Source organism: Phyllobates terribilis, unplaced genomic scaffold (assembly GCF_046119375.1).
Source record: "Phyllobates terribilis strain yellow unplaced genomic scaffold, ASM4611937v1 Scaffold_437__1_contigs__length_1545540, whole genome shotgun sequence".
Taxonomy (NCBI): domain Eukaryota; kingdom Metazoa; phylum Chordata; class Amphibia; order Anura; family Dendrobatidae; genus Phyllobates; species Phyllobates terribilis.
The window spans coordinates 692,952-715,702 of record NW_027363197.1 but is presented as its reverse complement, the minus strand read 5'-3'; the positions used below and the strand labels follow the sequence as shown (position 1 = coordinate 715,702).

Here is a 22,751-nt window from a genome sequence, read left to right as displayed (position 1 = left end):
ACTGACTTCTTTCAATTAATGCCTGCAGACTATAAAAGAGAACCCAACCCAAAAAGTTTGGTTGATTAGTCTGTGGCATTCTGTTAAACTGTTGCTTATGGCGGTCTCTGTGAGCTTCTCAGCGACATTCAGCCAGCCAGGTATCCTGCCTGCAGTAGATGGAATGTGGCAATGGAACGCTGGCTGCGCGTGTCATAATAGGCTCTGAGCCTTTATATACCTGCGCACAGCAGCAGCCACCTTCAGTCTGCTGCTGGACAGCCAGCAGCAGCAGGAGAGGTACGTAATCAGCAGCCCTCCTGCTAAGGGTAGACAGCTGCTCGTTCCACCCCACCCCCCGCCTTAATTGGTTCTCCTCCCTTCCAACGGTGTTGAGGCGGGTGGGAACAGCAGGGGGTGAGGGTGCTGTGTTTAAAGAAGTGGAGTTATGCAGATCTAAAACGCGTGGATTGCAGCAGCAGCAAGCCGAAAAGTGCAGGCATGTAAGGGATCTAGAGGTTGACAACATGTCTTCTTAACGGGAGTCCAGGAGCTCATCTCCACAAATGGACTCTTCAGGATCCTTGGGTGGCTCCGTAGTTCGAAACCAATTCTGGTTATCGCTTCTCGGCCTTTTGGCTAAGATCAAGTGTAGTATCTGTTCTTATCAGGTTAATATCTGATACGTCCCCTATCTGGGGACCATATATTAAATGGATTTTTAGAACAGGGAGATGGAAAAAGAGCTTGCTCTGTCCACTCCACGCATTGACCTGGTATTGCAGTATCTCCAGGACCGGTGCACCCCTTCTTTAATGCAGTTTCTAAAATCAGAAAGTATTGAATTCAATGTTTTTTTGTTCATTTTGCTTGTTTGTCGGATTTTGGGATGCACTCTTTGGCTTTGCTTTTCTTCTCCTCATTGGATTTTTCATGTTCAAAGTTGCAGAAGCCAGATTACAAGCTCATTTTGGTTCAACTTCAGCAACTGTGCATTGCATTGCCATGTAATGTAACGCAATGCTATCTTTCTAGCTCTCCCTCTTTACTTCCTTTTGGATAAACAGACATATTAGGCAAGCATTTTGGAGCTTTCACCTAAATAACTACAGGTGGTGAGACAAGCTGCACAATATAATTGAGCTTTCAGTATATTGTTGCACACACACCATCTATTTAGCAAATGCCCTTGTTATCAACAGCAGCCTTTTAAACTCACCTGAGCTAACAGGTATGTGCGCTGGTTACTCTGCTGCGCTTAAAATTTCTTTTTTGGTTTGCTACAATGCCTTTTCTGAAACGTTGTCTCCCTCTGCTGGAACACTGACTTCTTTCATTTAATGCCTGCAGACTATAAAAGAGAACCCAACCCAAAAAGTTTGGTTGATTAGTCTGTGGCATTCTGTTAAACTGTTGCTTATGGCGGTCTCTGTGAGCTTCTCAGCGACATTCAGCCAGCCAGGTATCCTGCCTGCAGTAGATGGAATGTGGCAATGGAAGGCTGGCTGCGCGTGTCATAATAGGCTCTGAGCCTTTATATACCTGCGCACAGCAGCAGCCACCTTCAGTCTGCTGCTGGACAGCCAGCAGCAGCAGGAGAGGTAAGTAATCAGCAGCCCTCCTGCTAAGGGTAGACAGCTGCTCGTTCCACCCCACTCCCCGCCTTAATTGGTTCTCCTCCCTTCCAACGGTGTTGAGGCGGGTGGGAACAGCAGGGGGTGAGGGTGCTGTGTTTAAAGAGGTGGAGTTATGCAGATCTAAAACGCGTGGATTGCAGCAGCAGCAAGCCGAAAAGTGCAGGCATGTAAGGGATCTAGAGGTTGACAACATGTCTTCTTAACGGGAGTCCAGGAGCTCATCTCTACAAATAGACTCTTCAGGATCCTTGGGTGGCTCCGTAGTTCGAAACCAATTCTGGTTATCGCTTCTCGGCCTTTTGGCTAAGATCAAGTGTAGTATCTGTTCTTATCAGTTTAATATCTGATACGTCCCCTATCTGGGAACCATATATTAAATGGATTTTTAGAACAGGGAGATGGAAAAAGAGCTTGCTCTGTCCACTCCACGCATTGACCTGGTATTGCAGTATCTCCAGGACCGGCGCACCCCTTCTTTAATGCAGTTTCTAAAATCAGAAAGTATTGAATTCAATGTTTTTTGTTCATTTTGCTTGTTTGTCGGATTTTGGGATGGACTCTTTGGCTTTGCTTTTCTTCTCCTCATTGGATTTTTCATGTTCAAAGTTGCAGAAGCCAGATGACAAGCTCATTTTGGTTCAACTTCAGCAACTGTGCATTGCATTGCCATGTAATGTAACGCAATGCTATCTTTCTAGCTCTCCCTCTTTACTTCCTTTTGGATAAACAGACATATTAGGCAAGCATTTTGGAGCTTTCACCTAAATAACTACAGGTGGTGAGATAAGCTGCACAATATAATTGACCTTTCAGTATATTGTTGCACACACACCATCTATTTAGCAAATGCCCTTGTTATCAACAGCAGCCTTTTAAACTCACCTGAGCTAACAGGTATGTGCGCTGGTTACTCTGCTGCGCTTAAAATTTCTTTTTTGGTTTGCTACAATGCCTTTTCTGAAACGTTGTCTCCCTCTGCTGGAACACTGACTTCTTTCAATTAATGTCTGCAGACTATAAAAGAGAACCCAACCCAAAAAGTTTGGTTGATTAGTCTGTGGCATTCTGTTAAACTGTTGCTTATGGCGGTCTCTGTGAGCTTCTCAGCGACATTCAGCCAGCCAGGTATCCTGCCTGCAGTAGATGGAATGTGGCAATGGAACGCTGGCTGCGCGTGTCATAATAGGCTCTGAGCCTTTATATACCTGCACACAGCAGCAGCCACCTTCAGTCTGCTGCTGGACAGCCAGCAGCAGCAGGAGAGGTAAGTAATCAGCAGCCCTCCTGCTAAGGGTAGACAGCTGCTCGTTCCACCCCACCCCCCGCCTTAATTGGTTCTCCTCCCTTCCAACGGTGTTGAGGCGGGTGGGAACAGCAGGGGGTGAAGGTGCTGTGTTTAAAGAGGTGGAGTTATGCAGATCTAAAACGCGTGGATTGCAGCAGCAGCAAGCCGAAAAGTGCAGGCATGTAAGGGATCTAGAGGTTGACAACATGTCTTCTTAACGGGAGTCCAGGAGCTCATCTCCACAAATGGACTCTTCAGGATCCTTGGGTGGCTCCGTAGTTCGAAACCAATTCTGGTTATCGCTTCTCGGCCTTTTGGCTAAGATCAAGTGCTTTATTGCAGGAGATTGTGGTTGAAGGGCACTCGGGTACCCCTCTCCTTGGCCTGGCAGGATCGTCCACTTTGGTGGACTTAACCTGCTTGCTGCTATTAGGGAGAGGGCTTAGTCCCAGGGTAACGAGTTGCGATCCCCCAGCTTCCAGGTGTTTTTCGCTGCAAGAACACTGGGAGCGCAGTTTGCAAGCGGCTGCAATTTGCAACCTTGTTGCGTTTTTCCATGGAGGTTGACCCTAACCTCGTGCCTCTTTATGCGAGGCTAAAAAACTCTATCCGAGTTCACTTCACGGCGGGTGGCTCGGATATGAGGAAATTAGGGTATGTAGTCCAGGACGTGCTCAGGAACCTTCTTGGCGTACAAAGGAATGAAATTCTCTCCATCCAGGATTATCCCAGAAGAGGTGACTATGACATCACATTCACCGGAGAAGGTATTTTTAGAGATGTACTAGAAAAGTTTAAAAAAGTTGAAAATAGTCCTGTTTTGAAAGGGATACAAATTGTTGAGCATGTCCTGGATGAGGTAAGACTGGTTATTGTAAAAGTATTTTCGCCCTTTGTTTCTGCTCCAGAAGTAATGTCATTTCTAGCAATTTATTTTAAAAGTGTTAAATGTATTGGGAAGATATTAAACGAATATAACATATGGACATCTAAGTGGAAATTCCTTGTGAAGTGTACAAGAGATCCAAATACACCAGGTGGTATACGGCTCCCCCCTGCCCGTTTCAAAATTGGGCAAACAAATGGGGATTTCTTCTTTTCTGGGATGCCAGAATATTGCAGAAACTGTGGGCGCTATGGTCATTCAAAAGAAAACTGTCATGTATCATGTAGAAATTGTGCTAGTGAAGAACATGAGACAAAAGAATGCCCTAAGGAAAAGAAATGCAGTTTTTGCCAGACTCCAGGTCACTTTTATTTTTCTTGCCCTCACAGATTTCGGGAAGATGAGCAAAAGGGGAAGTCCAAGACGTCCGACCAAGGACCAAAAGATCAGACCACCCCTCAGGAGGAGGAACAACAACCTGGAGCCTCTGGAGACAATAAGGGCGTACCAAATAGTGAAGTGTCTCCAGAGTCTATGACAGGTAAAATACCAAATCCCAAAACCTGGCTGCAGGACCTGCGGGAGTCCAAAAGGAGGGCTGAGAAGGAGCAGAAGGGCACTACTGGTAAGGTCAAAAGGGACCGGCAAAAGGCCGACACAGAAGCCCATGCCCAGTCTGGGTCTCCTAGGGCTGAGGGCGCTGAGTGGATAAAGGTGGGTCCTAAGAAAAAGAAAAAGGGTGGTTCGGAGGAGGCAGCAGGAGGTGAACAGATGGACACTTCTCCAGAAGGGGACGTGGACGCTGGACCCTCAGGGGTTTCGGTCTCCGCTGCTACAGGTGGGGACCGGGATCTTGCTGCCTCTGAAGAGTCAGAGGCTCTGCCTTGTGCGCAACCTCCTCCTATAGGACGACCTTCTACAGGTCAAACAGGGGCGGCGGAACCCCTCGGGGACCCACCTGGTGAGGAACTGCATGACCAGCCAATGGAGACCCAGCGGGTCCTGCCAGCCAGCCCTCCGAGCTATGCCAGTGTAGCGTCGGGTTTATATAAATGTGGTAATCTTTCCTCCTCCACGGAGACTCTCGTGACGATACTATCAGATGAGGAGGGAGGCGCAAGCCCAGTGGTCTGATCAGGTTCATCGGACAGGTAAATCCGTTGCTCTTAGTTACCTAAGTAAAATTTTTACATTTTCTAATGATGGCTGAACTCAAAGGTATTTCCCTCAACGTGAGAGGCATAAAATCTAACACGAGAAGAACTGCTCTTTTTAATTTTTTTACGTGTTTTACTGCATCTGTATTTTTTCTGCAAGAATGTAATATCCCACATGAAATGTCATATCAAAAATATAAAGATGAGTGGAAGTGTGGGCCATCTGTCTGGTCCGGATCGAATGCTGCAGGATCAGCGGGTGTAGCCATACTTTTTAAAGGGAACGTTTTAATTGATTTTATTCAGGAAATTTTACCAGGTCGTATTTTATTAGTGAAAGCTTTTATTGATGGTATTAGATGGCAGTTTTTAAATTTTTATGGATCCCCAGAGAAAAATAAAAGAGCCGAAATGCTTGATCTTTTACCATTATTCATTAATAACTCTGAACCTTTTATCTTAGCAGGGGATTTTAATTGTGTTTTAAAAGGTGAAAACCGGCGCTCCAGCTCTGTAAGCAGGAACTACGATAAAACCTCAGGTATGCTACATGATATAGTCAAAGATGCTAAATTGATAGACATATATAAAGAGTGTCATAGTGACAGCCCAGAGGACGCCGGTTTCACTTGGAGCAATGCTAATTGTAGCTCTAGGATTGATTTTATTTTTGGTTCAGATAAAACAATACCTGCCAAATGTGAAGTTTTAACTAATATATTTTCAGACCATAAACTTTTATCCTTTACCATAAAAGTAAATGACAACAAAAAATGTGGTAAGAAAAGCTGGAAAATGAACGTATCCCTTTTAACCGACCCGCAGATTTTATCAGATTTTATTGAGTTTTATAGGAAATGTAGAAAAGGGAAAAAAACAAATGAGACTATGAGTGTATGGTGGGATAGAATGAAGTAAAAATAAAAGACTTTTTTATTAAAAAGAGTATATGTAGAGCCAAAGAAAAATATGAAGAATATAGAATTTTAAATACCCGCCTACAAACATTATTTAAGCTCAGAGACAATGGGATAGATGTACAACTTGATATTTCAAACTTAAAAGAAGAGATTTCAAAATGGCTAGAACAAAAAGGAAAAGAGATCATTTTTCGTTCTAGAGTACAACATATAGAAGAAAATGAAAAGTGTTCCAGATATTTTTTTAGGAAAAATAAAAAAGAAAAAGTGATAATTGACCATATAGATGGTGAGAATAATATAAAAAATATGCTGGGTAAAGTTGAGGTTTTTTTTTCTAATCTTTTTAATGGAAAAAATATAGATAATAAATTAATGGATGATTCGCTGCAAGGACTAACAGCTGTTTTAGATCCCGCATCCCAAGAGTTTTTATCCCAAGTTTTAACGGAACAAGAAGTGTTAAAAACTATTAAAAGTTTTAAAACTGGAAAGGTCCCTGGTCCTGATGGCATCCCAATAGAATTTTATGTATGTTTTTATGATATTTTAAATGATGATTTGTTTTATTTGTTTACTGAGGTTTTTAATAATAAGGTTTTATTAAATTCCTGGAAGAAAGGTGAAGTCTCCCTCCTATACAAAAAAGGCGATAAATCAAAATTAGAAAACTGGAGACCAATAACACTTTTAAATTGTGACTATAAAATAATGGCTAAAATTTGTGCAAATCGTCTAAAAGAAGTCATCAGCAAAGTTATTCATTCTAATCAAGTGTGTGGGGTGCCGGGGCGCAGTATATGGGACAATCTGAATTTAGTGAAAGACTGTATTGAGGATGTGAAAGACAGAAAGGGGAAAATGGCGATTTTATCTATTGATTTTGAAAAAGCATTTGACCGTGTCTCACACTTTTATCTTTTTAAAGTTTTAGAGAAAATGGGCATACCAGAAGGGTTTTTACTATCGCTTAAAGCATTTTACAAGGATTGTACAAGTAAGATTTTAGTGAATGGTTTTAAGACACAAGAGGTATTTTTATGGTCAGGGGTGAAACAGGGATGCCCTCTGTCCCCCCTACTGTTTATCTGTGCACTGGAACCAATGTTATGTGCAATACGCCAAAATAAACAGATATGCGGTGTCCCTCTGCCTGGAAGCGGTGGTTTGGAGGCCAAGGTTGTAGGCTACATGGATGACGTGGCGGTCTTGTGTACAGATGCACCATCACTTACGGCCACTCTCCATCAAGTGCAATCCTTTTGCCTAGCTTCTGGTTTTAAAATCAATTTTAATAAGTGTAACATTTTAAGTGTTGGGGGGATGATTTTACGTGATGTACCAATTAATGTCTCCGAATCCATTTCCATTTTAGGTATATCATTCACTGAAAATAATGATGGTTATAATAGTTGGGAAACAGTTACACAGAAAGTAAATACGAAAATATGTATGTGGAACATGAGGAGACTTACAATGGAGGGTAAAGTATTGGTTTTAAAGATGGTGATTTTACCTCTTTTATTGTATCTTAGCATGGTTTTCCCCCCGCCTGTTAATGTTTTAAAAAAGATAACCAAAACCTGTTTTACCTTCTTTTGGAACTCAAAAATGGAAAAGCTGAAAAGAGAAATCGTGATGAAATCAAAAGTAAAAGGTGGTAAAGATTTTCCAGATTTTAATAGGTTTCTTTTAATCCATCTGTTCGTTTACTGTTTTAATGCCCTTTTTAAGAATCACTATTGGTCCTTTTTTATGCGTTTTAATACAGGATTTTTTATGAGAAAGTTTGGATGGTATGAAGTTAATATATCTGTGCCCCATGCTTTTAATTTGTCGACGCATTATGAGATTTTAAGGAAAATAGTGTCCGATTTTAATTTAGGGACTAAGAAAATAGAGGAATTAAGAAATAGTAAGAAACTAATTAAAGAAATACGTAAAAGTGAGGAAATATGTAATGTTGACAGATATGATGATGACAAATCTATGTCTATCTGGAAAATGATTAACGTTTTTTATCTTTTTAATGAACAGAGAGATCTGGCTTGGAGTTGCATGCACCGCTGTCTTCCTTGCCGGGCATTCCAATACAGAAGAGGATTTGTGAGGTCTGCCATCTGCCCAAGAGCCGGATGCCAAGACGAGGAAACGGTGGAACATCTATTATGGACATGTAATTTTGCAAAGGATTTCTGGAGAAGACTGCTCCCCCTACTGGAAAGGGTGGCAGACCTCAAGGACTTTACATATAAAACTGTGCTATACGGACTTATGGAATGCCCCACAATGGACCAGTACACAATGGCTTGGAAGACAGTGAACTGCGCCAAGTCATCTCTCTGGAAAGCGCGCAACATTGCTATTTTTAAACAAGATGTTTTATCAGTGAATGATGTTTTAAGTTTATGTTTATGTGAAATGTATACTTATTATTTAATTGACAAAAAGAAGAATATACATATTTCCAAAAAATGGCTTGTTGACCAATGGAACCTAATTATTTAAAATCTTTGTATTTTTTTGTTTTGTAAATTTCATTTGTCTTTTAACGTTTGGTATTTGTGTAATTATGCTTGTAATTTGTTAAAGTTTTAATAAACGGTTTTATCCCTCTGCAGGGGATAGCCAAATTAAAAAAAAAAAAAATCTGTTCTTATCAGTTTAATATCTGATACGTCCCCTATCTGGGGACCATATATTAAATGGATTTTTAGAACAGGGAGATGGAAAAAGAGCTTGCTCTGTCCACTCCACGCATTGACCTGGTATTGCAGTATCTCCAGGACCGGTGCACCCCTTCTTTAATGCAGTTTCTAAAATCAGAAAGAATTGAATTCAATGTTTTTTGTTCATTTTGCTTGTTTGTCGGATTTTGGGATGGACTCTTTGGCTTTGCTTTTCTTCTCCTCATTGGATTTTTCATGTTCAAAGTTGCAGAAGCCAGATTACAAGCTCATTTTGGTTCAACTTCAGCAACTGTGCATTGCATTGCCATGGAATGTAATGAAATGCTATCTTTCTAGCTCTCCCTTTTTACTTCCTTTTGGATAAACAGACATATTAGGCAAGCATTTTGGAGTTTTCACCTAAATAACTACAGGTGGTGAGATAAGCTGCACAATATAATTGACCTTTCAGTATATTGTTGCACACACACCATCTATTTAGCAAATGCCCTTGTTATCAACAGCAGCCTTTTAAACTCACCTGAGCTAACAGGTATGTGCGCTGGTTACTCTGCTGCGCTTAAAATTTCTTTTTTGGTTTGCTACAATGCCTTTTCTGAAACGTTGTCTCCCTCTGCTGGAACACTGACTTCTTTCATTTAATGCCTGCAGACTATAAAAGAGAACCCAACCCAAAAAGTTTGGTTGATTAGTCTGTGGCATTCTGTTAAACTGTTGCTTATGGCGGTCTCTGTGAGCTTCTCAGCGACATTCAGCCAGCCAGGTATCCTGCCTGCAGTAGATGGAATGTGGCAATGGAACGCTGGCTGCGCGTGTCATAATAGGCTCTGAGCCTTTATATACCTGTGCACAGCAGCAGCCACCTTCAGTCTGCTGCTGGACAGCCAGCAGCAGCAGCAGCAGCAGGAGAGGTATGTAATCAGCAGCCCTCCTGCTAAGGGTAGACAGCTGCTCGTTCCACCCCACCCCCCGCCTTAATTGGTTCTCCTCCCTTCCAACGGTGTTGAGGCGGGTGGGAACAGCAGGGGGTGAAGGTGCTGTGTTTAAAGAGGTGGAGTTATGCAGATCTAAAACGCGTGGATTGCAGCAGCAGCAAGCCGAAAAGTGCAGGCATGTAAGGGATCTAGAGGTTGACAACATGTCTTCTTAACGGGAGTCCAGGAGCTCATCTCCACAAATGGACTTTTCAGGATCCTTGGGTGGCTCCGTAGTTTGAAACCAATTCTGGTTATCGCTTCTCGGCCTTTTGGCTAAGATCAAGTGTAGTATCTGTTCTTATCAGTTTAATATCTGATACGTCCCCTATCTGGGGACCATATATTAAATGGATTTTTAGAACAGGGAGATGGAAAAAGAGCTTGCTCTGTCCACTCCACGCATTGACCTGGTATTGCAGTATCTCCAGGACCGGTGCACCCCTTCTTTAATGCAGTTTCTAAAATCAGAAAGAATTGAATTCAATGTTTTTTGTTCATTTTGCTTGTTTGTCGGATTTTGGGATGGACTCTTTGGCTTTGCTTTTCTTCTCCTCATTGGATTTTTCATGTTCAAAGTTGCAGAAGCCAGATTACAAGCTCATTTTGGTTCAACTTCAGCAACTGTGCATTGCATTGCCATGTAATGTAATGAAATGCTATCTTTCTAGCTCTCCCTTTTTACTTCCTTTTGGATAAACAGACATATTAGGCAAGCATTTTGGAGCTTTCACCTAAATAACTACAGGTGGTGAGATAAGCTGCACAATATAATTGACCTTTCAGTATATTGTTGCACACACACCATCTATTTAGCAAATGCCCTTGTTATCAACAGCAGCCTTTTAAACTCACCTGAGCTAACAGGTATGTGCGCTGGTTACTCTGCTGCGCTTAAAATTTCTTTTTTGGTTTGCTACAATGCCTTTTCTGAAACGTTGTCTCCCTCTGCTGGAACACTGACTTCTTTCATTTAATGCCTGCAGACTATAAAAGAGAACCCAACCCAAAAAGTTTGGTTGATTAGTCTGTGGCATTCTGTTAAACTGTTGCTTATGGCGGTCTCTGTGAGCTTCTCAGCGACATTCAGCCAGCCAGGTATCCTGCCTGCAGTAGATGGAATGTGGCAATGGAACGCTGGCTGCGCGTGTCATAATAGGCTCTGAGCCTTTATATACCTGTGCACAGCAGCAGCCACCTTCAGTCTGCTGCTGGACAGCCAGCAGCAGCAGCAGCAGCAGGAGAGGTATGTAATCAGCAGCCCTCCTGCTAAGGGTAGACAGCTGCTCGTTCCACCCCACCCCCCGCCTTAATTGGTTCTCCTCCCTTCCAACGGTGTTGAGGCGGGTGGGAACAGCAGGGGGTGAAGGTGCTGTGTTTAAAGAGGTGGAGTTATGCAGATCTAAAACGCGTGGATTGCAGCAGCAGCAAGCCGAAAAGTGCAGGCATGTAAGGGATCTAGAGGTTGACAACATGTCTTCTTAACGGGAGTCCAGGAGCTCATCTCCACAAATGGACTTTTCAGGATCCTTGGGTGGCTCCGTAGTTTGAAACCAATTCTGGTTATCGCTTCTCGGCCTTTTGGCATGATCTGTAGTGGGTTGTGACATTGGGCTGAAGGTTACTGTGGTGGCAGAACCGATTCTTGGCCTTTGGAGATATCCAGTGCTGCTTTTGGGAATCGGTGCTAAAGCTGCAGTGCCTTTTCTTTACGGAGGACGGTGTGTTGGAGGGAGGACGAACTTCGTGGAGGCTGCGATCCGTGTGTGATATTTTCCTTGGTATCTGGAAAAGAAGAGGAAAATCATGGAGACAAGGAGAAACCCTGGAGGAAGGAAGGAGAATCAAGCAAGCAACCCGAATGATTATTTCTCGGAGGAGCATCCGCTGAAGGACACCATCAGGTTCGTGGTTGCTCCTGACCACCGGCAGGTGAAAGATTCTCAATTTATTTTCAATGTTATTTGTAAGCTCTTGAAGATCGACAAGGAGCATCTTTTTTGCTTTCAATCTTTTTTTTCTCGAGGACTTTATGATGTTACGCTTAATAAAGCCTCGCAGTGTGAAAGTGCCTACGCTCTTTATGAAGTAAATAAAGAGAAGGTAGAGCTGGAGGGGGTGAAAGTAATCCCCTCTTTTCAGTTTTCAATGAAAGTACTGACGATTCATTTGTTTAGTCCATTTATTACAGACTCTGAGGTTGAAAGTTACCTATCAATGTATTGTGACAAAATCATCCCTAAGAGACGCGGGGAAACACAGTTTGGAGTGTGGAACGGGAAACGTGTGTATGTGGTATCATTTAGGAAGAACCCGAATGAGGAGGGGGGCGTGTCCAGACCTCCGCCGCAGGTTTATATCAACCATAGCCGCGGTTATTTATTCTTCCCAGGGATGCCACACTACTGCCGTGTGTGTAAAAAATATGGACATCTGGATGCAGAATGTAACAAGTGTTTTAGTTGCATGGGTACTCCTCACCAGATGGATGAGTGCCCTAAAAATAAGAAAAAGGAGGTAGAGGAGATGGACACATCGCCTGAAGAACAGCAACAAGAAGCTAAAGACGATGTGGAAGCGGGCATTGCTGCTGAAGAGGAAAAAGGGGAAGAGGAGAAAGAAAGGAGTGAGAAGGAGGAGACAGAAAGAAAGAGAAAAGAGGAAGAGGAGGGACGGGCAATGAAGGAGAAGAAGAAGGAGGAACGGGTTAAAAAATCACAAGAAGAAGAGGAAAGGAAGTTGGAAGAAAGGAAGAGAAAGAAGGAAGAGGAAAAACAGAAGAGGATAGAGGACATAGAAAAAAGGGCCATGGAGATAAAGAAACAGATGGAAAGGAAAAAGAGAGAAGAGCAGAAGAAAGAAGATAAGAAGAAAGAAGATAAGAATGAAAAGAAGAAGATAGAAGAACAGAAGAAAGAAGATCAGAAGAGAGAAGAGAAGAGTCAAATGTTGCAAGAAATTTCTCCACTAAGTAAAGGGAGTAGTTGTGCAGGGGAAAGTGATATTCCAGAAGTAGTGGAGTCCACTCCTACTAATTCCCTGTCGCAGAGCTTACCTTGCGCGCAGGTACAAATGGACTGCACAGAAAAATCTCTAAAAAGAAGTGTGGATAGAAGTGATAATGAAGGAATACCATGTGGTGGGAAAGTAAAGGCTTTAGAAGCAACAAGTCTGCTGGGGAGTGTGTCATCTTCGGATGTATCAGATCTGGAGGTAGACCCATCTTCTCCGGCAGTAGAGAATGAGGGCGGAGGGAAGAGCCCTGCACTAAATGTTAGAAGATGATCCGCTCAATGTCCCTGAATGTTCAGGGGTTTAACGACCTATATAAGAGAACTGCTTTATATGATTTTTTAAATAATGAAAATATTGATTTTATCTTTCTACAAGAATGTAATTTGACAAAAAAAATAAGCTATGAATATTTACAGGGTATATGGAAGGGTAACTTATGCTTTTCTGGTGGGAACGAGTCAAAAAGTGATGGTGTGGGGTTTTTATGCTCTAAAGATTGGGAGATTGTAAATTATGAAGAGATATACCCTGGGAGGATTTTAAGAATTGATGTGCAGAAAAATGGGAAGAAAGTGAGGTGTTTTAATGTGTATGCAAATGCAGAAAAAGCCTTGAGATTACATTTGTTTGAACTTTTGCAGCTGTTTTTACCTGGAGTAGATCCATTAGTTTTAGGTGGGGATTTTAATTGTCATTTAAAAAATGTAAAAGATGGGTCAGCTTCATGTCTTAGAAATATTTTAGCAGCTTTTAATCTTAAAGATACATGGGCATTAGATGGACAAAAAAAGGAGCATGAAGTGACTTGGGTGGGGAGAGGTGTTTCATCCAGAATAGATTATATTTTTATATCTCAAACCCTAACATGCTCAGGTTTTAAAACGCATTCAACACCTTTTTCAGATCATAAAATAATAGAATGTAGTTTTAAAATAGAATCAGACGTGGATAAAAGACCGTCACACTGGAAATTAAATGTATCCCTACTACAAGACGAGGTGGTTATGGAAGGTTTTAAAAAGCTGTATGAAAAACTGAAGCTAAAAAAAACGTTTTTTAAATCTATTTTTAATTGGTGGGATTTTGTCAAGAAGGAGGTAAAAATATTTTTTATTAAAGAAGGAAAGAAGAAAGCTGCTGCAAAACGTATTTTTTATAATGATCTTAATGCTAAACTGCAATGTTTTTTTCACCTCGAAAATAACGGATGTGATATGCAGGAGGCGATCCGAACAACAAAAGAAAAGATCCAAAACTGCCTGAAAGAAAAAGGTAAAGAAATTATTTTTAATTCCCGAGTAAAAGTTTTAGACGAGGATGAAAAATGCACAAAATTCTTTTTTAAAAAAATATGTGACAAGAAGGATTATATGAAGGTTTTGGAAGGAGAAACAAGTTTGGAGGGGAAGAAGATGAAAGCAAAAGAATTTTATGATGATTTATTTTCTGTTAAAAACACGGATGTGTCTCTAAAAAAACATTTTTTAGAAGGACTGGAAAAAAATTTTAATGCGGAAGATAAATCTTTTTTAATAGGGAATTTTACTAAAGAGGAAGTTTTTAATACAATTAATACGCTACAAAATAACAAAACGCCGGGAGCAGATGGACTACCTGTTGAATTTTACAAGTGTTTATGGGAGATCATGGGTGAGGATTTTTATGAAGTAATTTTAGAAGCAGAAGCATCTTTTAGTGTCCCAGAGTCGTGGTGGGAGGGTCTTATTGTTTTATTATTTAAGAAAGGAAATAAAGAACTGATTAAAAATTGGAGACCAATAACCCTTTTAAATGCGGACTGTAAGGTATATGCAAAGTTACTAGCAAATAGATTAAAAAAGGTAATCGGCTCAGTAATAGAAGTGGATCAGACGTGTGCAGTGCCAAATCGGAGAATCAGCGACTCATTGATTTTAATCAGGGATGTTTTATGGGATGTTTTAGACAGAAAACAAAAGCTTGCTCTAATTACTTTGGATTTTGAAAAAGCGTACGATAGAGTTGCCCATGATTTTTTATTTGCAGTTTTAGAGAAAATGGGATGCCCGGATGTTTTTAGCAAACGTATTAAATCTCTTTACAAATCATGTTTTAGCAAAATATCTATTAATGGTTTTTTATCTGATAATGTAAAAATAAACTGTGGCGTTAAACAGGGGTGTCCCTTATCCCCTATTCTTTTTAGTTGTGCAATTGAACCACTTTTAGCAGCTTTTAGGAGAGATAAGGTAATCAATGTTTTTTTTATTCCCGGGAGTTGCAATGAACAAGTTAAAGTGGTGGCATATATGGATGATGTGACGGTTTTAGTTAAAGACACTAGAAGCATGAACAGAGCCATAAGAACAGTGGATTGGTTTGGGGGCGCATCGGGTTTTAAAATTAACATGGAAAAATCTGGTATTTTAACTGTTGGTGATTTTATTGTAGATTCTGAGTGTAAATTAACAAGAATGAATGAAGTAAAAATTTTAGGTATTTATTTCTCAGAGTCAGGTGGTAATGTAAGAAATTGGGAGTCTCTGCTGGAAAGAGTTAAGAAAAAGATTACTTTCTGGCAGTTGAGAGATCTTACCCTGGAAGGAAAAATTTTAATTATTAGACAGGTTTTACTCCCAATGTTTTTATATGTCTCAACAGTTTTTATCCCCCAAAATAATATCATGAAGAGAGTTATTAAGGTATGTTTTAATTTTTTATGGAGATCCAAGATGGAAAGAGTAAAGAGAGAGGAGATATATAAATCAAAGAAAAAAGGTGGGAAAGGTTTTCCGGATATTAGGTCCTTTTTATATGCAAAGTATGTAGCGAACTGTGTATGCACTTTATTAGGACCAGGCTCTAAGCTAAAGTTGTTTTCTATATATAATTTAGGTTTCTATATTAGAAATTATAAATGGTTGGAGATGTCTCTAAATAGGCCTTATAGGTTTTTACCTCCAGGAAATTATATTGTTTTAGAAAAAATTTTAAGAGATTTTAAACTTAAGATGGTCGAAATAAATGTTCTTAAATGCCATAAAAAAATCCTAAAAATCCTGGAAGAGAGAATAGGTATCAGTCCTGTGGAACATTTTTCATTCAAAATTGTGGAAAGAATCTGGATGAATGTAAATTATAGTGTGTTATCTAATGAACACAGGGATTTACTCTGGTGTATAGTAAAAGACTGCCTGCCAACCCGTGAGTTCCAACACAGGCGTGGGTTGGTAAGATCTGAAGTGTGCCCAAGATCCAGGTGTGGGAATAGTGAAACACCCATGCACATCTTCTGGAATTGTAATTTTGCACAGACAATATGGAGGAAAGTGTGCAATATAGTGAGAGCTGTGAGTACTGTTAATTTTTTGGATTTTAACAGAGTATTTTATGGGATGGGGATAAGAGAGGAGGATTTTAAAATTGTATGGATTATTATTGCATGTGTGAAGGCGGCATTGTGGAAAGCAAGGAACATTTTAGTGTTTAAACATAAGGAAGTAACAGTCGACCAGTGTATTAAATTATGTCTAAGTTATTTGTACATGTATTTCTGGAGGGACAAAATGACGCTTGGCAAGGTGAAAGCAAATGAGAAATGGAAACAATGTAAATGGAATGAACTTACCTTGTAAGATTTGATTTTTTGAAAACCTGTGGAAAAACAAAAAAAGAAGAACAAAAACAAACAAAAAAAAATAGCCAAAACTATATAATTTTTAAAAAAAAAAAAAAAAGAGGGAAAAAATAAATAAATATATATATATAAAAGAAAAAGAAAATAAAAGATTTGGAGAAGTATTAAAATTGGTAGAATGCACGATGATGGATTTGAGTCTTCTTATCTTTTTGTTGATTCCAAGACTTTGTAATCTGAGTGTAAAAAAAAAAAAAAAAAAATCTGTTCTTATCAGTTTAATATCTGATACGTCCCCTATCTGGGGACCATATATTAAATGGATTTTTAGAACAGGGAGATGGAAAAAGAGCTTGCTCTGTCCACTCCACGCATTGACCTGGTATTGCAGTATCTCCAGGACCGGTGCACCCCTTCTTTAATGCAGTTTCTAAAATCAGAAAGAATTGAATTCAATGTTTTTTGTTCATTTTGCTTGTTTGTCGGATTTTGGGATGGACTCTTTGGCTTTGCTTTTCTTCTCCTCATTGGATTTTTCATGTTCAAAGTTGCAGAAGCCAGATTACAAGCTCATTTTGGTTCAACTTCAGCAACTGTGCATTGCATTGCCATGTAATGTGATGCAATGCTATCTTTCTAGCTCTCCCTTTTTACTTCCTTTTGGATAAACAGACATATTAGGCAAGCATTTTGGAGCTTTCACCTAAATAACTACAGGTGGTGAGATAAGCTGCACAATATAATTGACCTTTCAGTATATTGTTGCACACACACCATCTATTTAGCAAATGCCCTTGTTATCAACAGCAGCCTTTTAAACTCACCTGAGCTAACAGGTATGTGCGCTGGTTACTCTGCTGCGCTTAAAATTTCTTTTTTGGTTTGCTACAATGCCTTTTCTGAAACGTTGTCTCCTTCTGCTGGAACACTGACTTCTTTCATTTAATGCCTGCAGACTATAAAAGAGAACCCAACCCAAAAAGTTTGGTTGATTAGTCTGTGGCATTCTGTTAAACTGTTGCTTATGGCGGTCTCTGTGAGCTTCTCAGCGACATTCAGCCAGCCAGGTATCCTGCCTGCAGTAGATGGAATGTGGCAATGGAACGCTGGCTGCGCGTGTCATAATAGGCTCTGAGCCTTTATATACCTGTGCACAGCAGCAGCCACCTTCAGTCTGCTGCTGGACAGCCAGCAGCAGCAGGAGAGGTATGTAATCAGGAGCCCTCCTGCTAAGGGTAGACAGCTGCTCGTTCCACCCCACCCCCCGCCTTAATTGGTTCTCCTCCCTTCCAACGGTGTTGAGGCGGGTGGGAACAGCAGGGGGTGAAGGTGCTGTGTTTAAAGAGGTGGAGTTATGCAGATCTAAAACGCGTGGATTGCAGCAGCAGCAAGCCGAAAAGTGCAGGCATGTAAGGGATCTAGAGGTTGACAACATGTCTTCTTAACGGGAGTCCAGGAGCTCATCTCCACAAATGGACTTTTCAGGATCCTTGGGTGGCTCCGTAGTTTGAAACCAATTCTGGTTATCGCTTCTCGGCCTTTTGGCTAAGATCAAGTGTAGTATCTGTTCTTATCAGTTTAATATCTGATACGTCCCCTATCTGGGGACCATATATTAAATGGATTTTTAGAACAGGGAGATGGAAAAAGAGCTTGCTCTGTCCACTCCACGCATTGACCTGGTATTGCAGTATCTCCAGGACCGGTGCACCCCTTCTTTAATGCAGTTTCTAAAATCAGAAAGAATTGAATTCAATGTTTTTTGTTCATTTTGCTTGTTTGTCGGATTTTGGGATGGACTCTTTAGCTTTGCTTTTCTTCTCCTCATTGGATTTTTCATGTTCAAAGTTGCAGAAGCCAGATTACAAGCTCATTTTGGTTCAACTTCAGCAACTGTGCATTGCATTGCCATGTAATGTGATGCAATGCTATCTTTCTAGCTCTCCCTTTTTACTTCCTTTTGGATAAACAGACATATTAGGCAAGCATTTTGGAGCTTTCACCTAAATAACTACAGGTGGTGAGATAAGCTGCACAATATAATTGACCTTTCAGTATATTGTTGCACACACACCATCTATTTAGCAAATGCCCTTGTTATCAACAGCAGCCTTTTAAACTCACCTGAGCTAACAGGTATGTGCGCTGGTTACTCTGCTGCGCTTAAAATTTCTTTTTTGGTTTGCTACAATGCCTTTTCTGAAACGTTGTCTCCTTCTGCTGGAACACTGACTTCTTTCATTTAATGCCTGCAGACTATAAAAGAGAACCCAACCCAAAAAGTTTGGTTGATTAGTCTGTGGCATTCTGTTAAACTGTTGCTTATGGCGGTCTCTGTGAGCTTCTCAGCGACATTCAGCCAGCCAGGTATCCTGCCTGCAGTAGATGGAATGTGGCAATGGAACGCTGGCTGCGCGTGTCATAATAGGCTCTGAGCCTTTATATACCTGTGCACAGCAGCAGCCACCTTCAGTCTGCTGCTGGACAGCCAGCAGCAGCAGCAGCAGGAGAGGTATGTAATCAGGAGCCCTCCTGCTAAGGGTAGACAGCTGCTCGTTCCACCCCACCCCCCGCCTTAATTGGTTCTCCTCCCTTCCAACGGTGTTGAGGCGGGTGGGAACAGCAGGGGGTGAAGGTGCTGTGTTTAAAGAGGTGGAGTTATGCAGATCTAAAACGCGTGGATTGCAGCAGCAGCAAGCCGAAAAGTGCAGGCATGTAAGGGATCTAGAGGTTGACAACATGTCTTCTTAACGGGAGTCCAGGAGCTCATCTCCACAAATGGACTTTTCAGGATCCTTGGGTGGCTCCGTAGTTTGAAACCAATTCTGGTTATCGCTTCTCGGCCTTTTGGCTAAGATCAAGTGTAGTATCTGTTCTTATCAGTTTAATATCTGATACGTCCCCTATCTGGGGACCATATATTAAATGGATTTTTAGAACAGGGAGATGGAAAAAGAGCTTGCTCTGTCCACTCCACGCATTGACCTGGTATTGCAGTATCTCCAGGACCGGTGCACCCCTTCTTTAATGCAGTTTCTAAAATCAGAAAGAATTGAATTCAATGTTTTTTGTTCATTTTGCTTGTTTGTCGGATTTTGGGATGGACTCTTTAGCTTTGCTTTTCTTCTCCTCATTGAATTTTTCATGTTCAAAGTTGCAGAAGCCAGATTACAAGCTCATTTTGGTTCAACTTCAGCAACTGTGCATTGCATTGCCATGTAATGTGATGCAATGCTATCTTTCTAGCTCTCCCTTTTTACTTCCTTTTGGATAAACAGACATATTAGGCAAGCATTTTGGAGCTTTCACCTAAATAACTACAGGTGGTGAGATAAGCTGCACAATATAATTGACCTTTCAGTATATTGTTGCACACACACCATCTATTTAGCAAATGCCCTTGTTATCAACAGCAGCCTTTTAAACTCACCTGAGCTAACAGGTATGTGCGCTGGTTACTCTGCTGCGCTTAAAATTTCTTTTTTGGTTTGCTACAATGCCTTTTCTGAAACGTTGTCTCCTTCTGCTGGAACACTGACTTCTTTCATATAATGCCTGCAGACTATAAAAGAGAACCCAACCCAAAAAGTTTGGTTGATTAGTCTGTGGCATTCTGTTAAACTGTTGCTTATGGCGGTCTCTGTGAGCTTCTCAGCGACATTCAGCCAGCCAGGTATCCTGCCTGCAGTAGATGGAATGTGGCAGTGGAACGCTGGCTGCGCGTGTCATAATAGGCTCTGAGCCTTTATATACCTGTGCACAGCAGCAGCCACCTTCAGTCTGCTGCTGGACAGCCAGCAGCAGCAGCAGCAGGAGAGGTATGTAATCAGGAGCCCTCCTGCTAAGGGTAGACAGCTGCTCGTTCCACCCCACCCCCCGCCTTAATTGGTTCTCCTCCCTTCCAACGGTGTTGAGGCGGGTGGGAACAGCAGGGGGTGAAGGTGCTGTGTTTAAAGAGGTGGAGTTATGCAGATCTAAAACGCGTGGATTGCAGCAGCAGCAAGCCGAAAAGTGCAGGCATGTAAGGGATCTAGAGGTTGACAACATGTCTTCTTAACGGGAGTCCAGGAGCTCATCTCCACAAATGGACTTTTCAGGATCCTTGGGTGGCTCCGTAGTTTGAAACCAATTCTGGTTATCGCTTCTCGGCCTTTTGGCTAAGATCAAGTGTAGTATCTGTTCTTATCAGTTTAATATCTGATACGTCCCCTATCTGGGGACCATATATTAAATGGATTTTTAGAACAGGGAGATGGAAAAAGAGCTTGCTCTGTCCACTCCACGCATTGACCTGGTATTGCAGTATCTCCAGGACCGGTGCACCCCTTCTTTAATGCAGTTTCTAAAATCAGAAAGAATTGAATTCAATGTTTTTTGTTCATTTTGCTTGTTTGTCGGATTTTGGGATGGACTCTTTGGCTTTGCTTTTCTTCTCCTCATTGGATTTTTCATGTTCAAAGTTGCAGAAGCCAGATTACAAGCTCATTTTGGTTCAACTTCAGCAACTGTGCATTGCATTGCCATGTAATGTGATGCAATGCTATCTTTCTAGCTCTCCCTTTTTACTTCCTTTTGGATAAACAGACATATTAGGCAAGCATTTTGGAGCTTTCACCTAAATAACTACAGGTGGTGAGATAAGCTGCACAATATAATTGACCTTTCAGTATATTGTTGCACACACACCATCTATTTAGCAAATGCCCTTGTTATCAACAGCAGCCTTTTAAACTCACCTGAGCTAACAGGTATGTGCGCTGGTTACTCTGCTGCGCTTAAAATTTCTTTTTTGGTTTGCTACAATGCCTTTTCTGAAACGTTGTCTCCTTCTGCTGGAACACTGACTTCTTTCATTTAATGCCTGCAGACTATAAAAGAGAACCCAACCCAAAAAGTTTGGTTGATTAGTCTGTGGCATTCTGTTAAACTGTTGCTTATGGCGGTCTCTGTGAGCTTCTCAGCGACATTCAGCCAGCCAGGTATCCTGCCTGCAGTAGATGGAATGTGGCAATGGAACGCTGGCTGCGCGTGTCATAATAGGCTCTGAGCCTTTAAATACCTGTGCACAGCAGCAGCCACCTTCAGTCTGCTGCTGGACAGCCAGCAGCAGCAGCAGCAGGAGAGGTATGTAATCAGGAGCACTCCTGCTAAGGGTAGACAGCTGCTCGTTCCACCCCACCCCCCGCCTTAATTGGTTCTCCTCCCTTCCAACGGTGTTAAGGCGGGTGGGAACAGCAGGGGGTGAAGGTGCTGTGTTTAAAGAGGTGGAGTTATGCAGATCTAAAACGCGTGGATTGCAGCAGCAGCAAGCCGAAAAGTGCAGGCATGTAAGGGATCTAGAGGTTGACAACATGTCTTCTTAACGGGAGTCCAGGAGCTCATCTCCACAAATGGACTTTTCAGGATCCTTGGGTGGCTCCGTAGTTTGAAACCAATTCTGGTTATCGCTTCTCGGCCTTTTGGCTAAGATCAAGTGTAGTATCTGTTCTTATCAGTTTAATATCTGATACGTCCCCTATCTGGGGACCATATATTAAATGGATTTTTAGAACAGGGAGATGGAAAAAGAGCTTGCTCTGTCCACTCCACGCATTGACCTGGTATTGCAGTATCTCCAGGACCGGTGCACCCCTTCTTTAATGCAGTTTCTAAAATCAGAAAGAATTGAATTCAATGTTTTTTGTTCATTTTGCTTGTTTGTCGGATTTTGGGATGGACTCTTTGGCTTTGCTTTTCTTCTCCTCATTGGATTTTTCATGTTCAAAGTTGCAGAAGCCAGATTACAAGCTCATTTTGGTTCAACTTCAGCAACTGTGCATTGCATTGCCATGTAATGTGATGCAATGCTATCTTTCTAGCTCTCCCTTTTTACTTCCTTTTGGATAAACAGACATATTAGGCAAGCATTTTGGAGCTTTCACCTAAATAACTACAGGTGGTGAGATAAGCTGCACAATATAATTGACCTTTCAGTATATTGTTGCACACACACCATCTATTTAGCAAATGCCCTTGTTATCAACAGCAGCCTTTTAAACTCACCTGAGCTAACAGGTATGTGCGCTGGTTACTCTGCTGCGCTTAAAATTTCTTTTTTGGTTTGCTACAATGCCTTTTCTGAAACGTTGTCTCCTTCTGCTGGAACACTGACTTCTTTCATTTAATGCCTGCAGACTATAAAAGAGAACCCAACCCAAAAAGTTTGGTTGATTAGTCTGTGGCATTCTGTTAAACTGTTGCTTATGGCGGTCTCTGTGAGCTTCTCAGCGACATTCAGCCAGCCAGGTATCCTGCCTGCAGTAGATGGAATGTGGCAATGGAACGCTGGCTGCGCGTGTCATAATAGGCTCTGAGCCTTTAAATACCTGTGCACAGCAGCAGCCACCTTCAGTCTGCTGCTGGACAGCCAGCAGCAGCAGCAGCAGGAGAGGTATGTAATCAGGAGCACTCCTGCTAAGGGTAGACAGCTGCTCGTTCCACCCCACCCCCCGCCTTAATTGGTTCTCCTCCCTTCCAACGGTGTTGAGGCGGGTGGGAACAGCAGGGGGTGAAGGTGCTGTGTTTAAAGAGGTGGAGTTATGCAGATCTAAAA

The 22,751-nt window shown here is 41.6% G+C and overlaps 8 non-coding genes and 1 pseudogene across 8 annotated transcripts; all 9 read left to right on the top strand.

Moving 5' to 3' along the window:
* The first annotated feature begins 598 nt into the window (after window positions 1–598).
* LOC141228235 (U2 spliceosomal RNA) lies at window positions 599–789 on the top strand. The gene has a single exon (XR_012295154.1). It is a non-coding gene; the product is annotated as a U2 spliceosomal RNA (small nuclear RNA).
* A 1,110-nt stretch (window positions 790–1,899) lies between these two features.
* LOC141228322 (U2 spliceosomal RNA) lies at window positions 1,900–2,090 on the top strand. The gene has a single exon (XR_012295237.1). It is a non-coding gene; the product is annotated as a U2 spliceosomal RNA (small nuclear RNA).
* A 6,383-nt stretch (window positions 2,091–8,473) lies between these two features.
* On the top strand, window positions 8,474–8,666 carry LOC141228414 (U2 spliceosomal RNA). Its single transcript, XR_012295298.1, has one exon. It is a non-coding gene; the product is annotated as a U2 spliceosomal RNA (small nuclear RNA).
* A 1,118-nt stretch (window positions 8,667–9,784) lies between these two features.
* On the top strand, window positions 9,785–9,975 carry LOC141228766 (U2 spliceosomal RNA). The gene has a single exon (XR_012295567.1). It is a non-coding gene; the product is annotated as a U2 spliceosomal RNA (small nuclear RNA).
* A 6,388-nt stretch (window positions 9,976–16,363) lies between these two features.
* LOC141228384 (U2 spliceosomal RNA) lies at window positions 16,364–16,575 on the top strand (annotated as a pseudogene).
* Window positions 16,576–17,684: 1,109 nt separating this feature from the next.
* Window positions 17,685–17,875, top strand: LOC141228765 (U2 spliceosomal RNA). Its single transcript, XR_012295566.1, has one exon. It is a non-coding gene; the product is annotated as a U2 spliceosomal RNA (small nuclear RNA).
* A 1,115-nt stretch (window positions 17,876–18,990) lies between these two features.
* Window positions 18,991–19,181, top strand: LOC141228764 (U2 spliceosomal RNA). Its single transcript, XR_012295565.1, has one exon. It is a non-coding gene; the product is annotated as a U2 spliceosomal RNA (small nuclear RNA).
* Window positions 19,182–20,296: 1,115 nt separating this feature from the next.
* LOC141228762 (U2 spliceosomal RNA) lies at window positions 20,297–20,487 on the top strand. Its single transcript, XR_012295563.1, has one exon. It is a non-coding gene; the product is annotated as a U2 spliceosomal RNA (small nuclear RNA).
* A 1,115-nt stretch (window positions 20,488–21,602) lies between these two features.
* Window positions 21,603–21,793, top strand: LOC141228761 (U2 spliceosomal RNA). The gene has a single exon (XR_012295562.1). It is a non-coding gene; the product is annotated as a U2 spliceosomal RNA (small nuclear RNA).
* The last annotated feature ends 958 nt before the right edge of the window (window positions 21,794–22,751 follow it).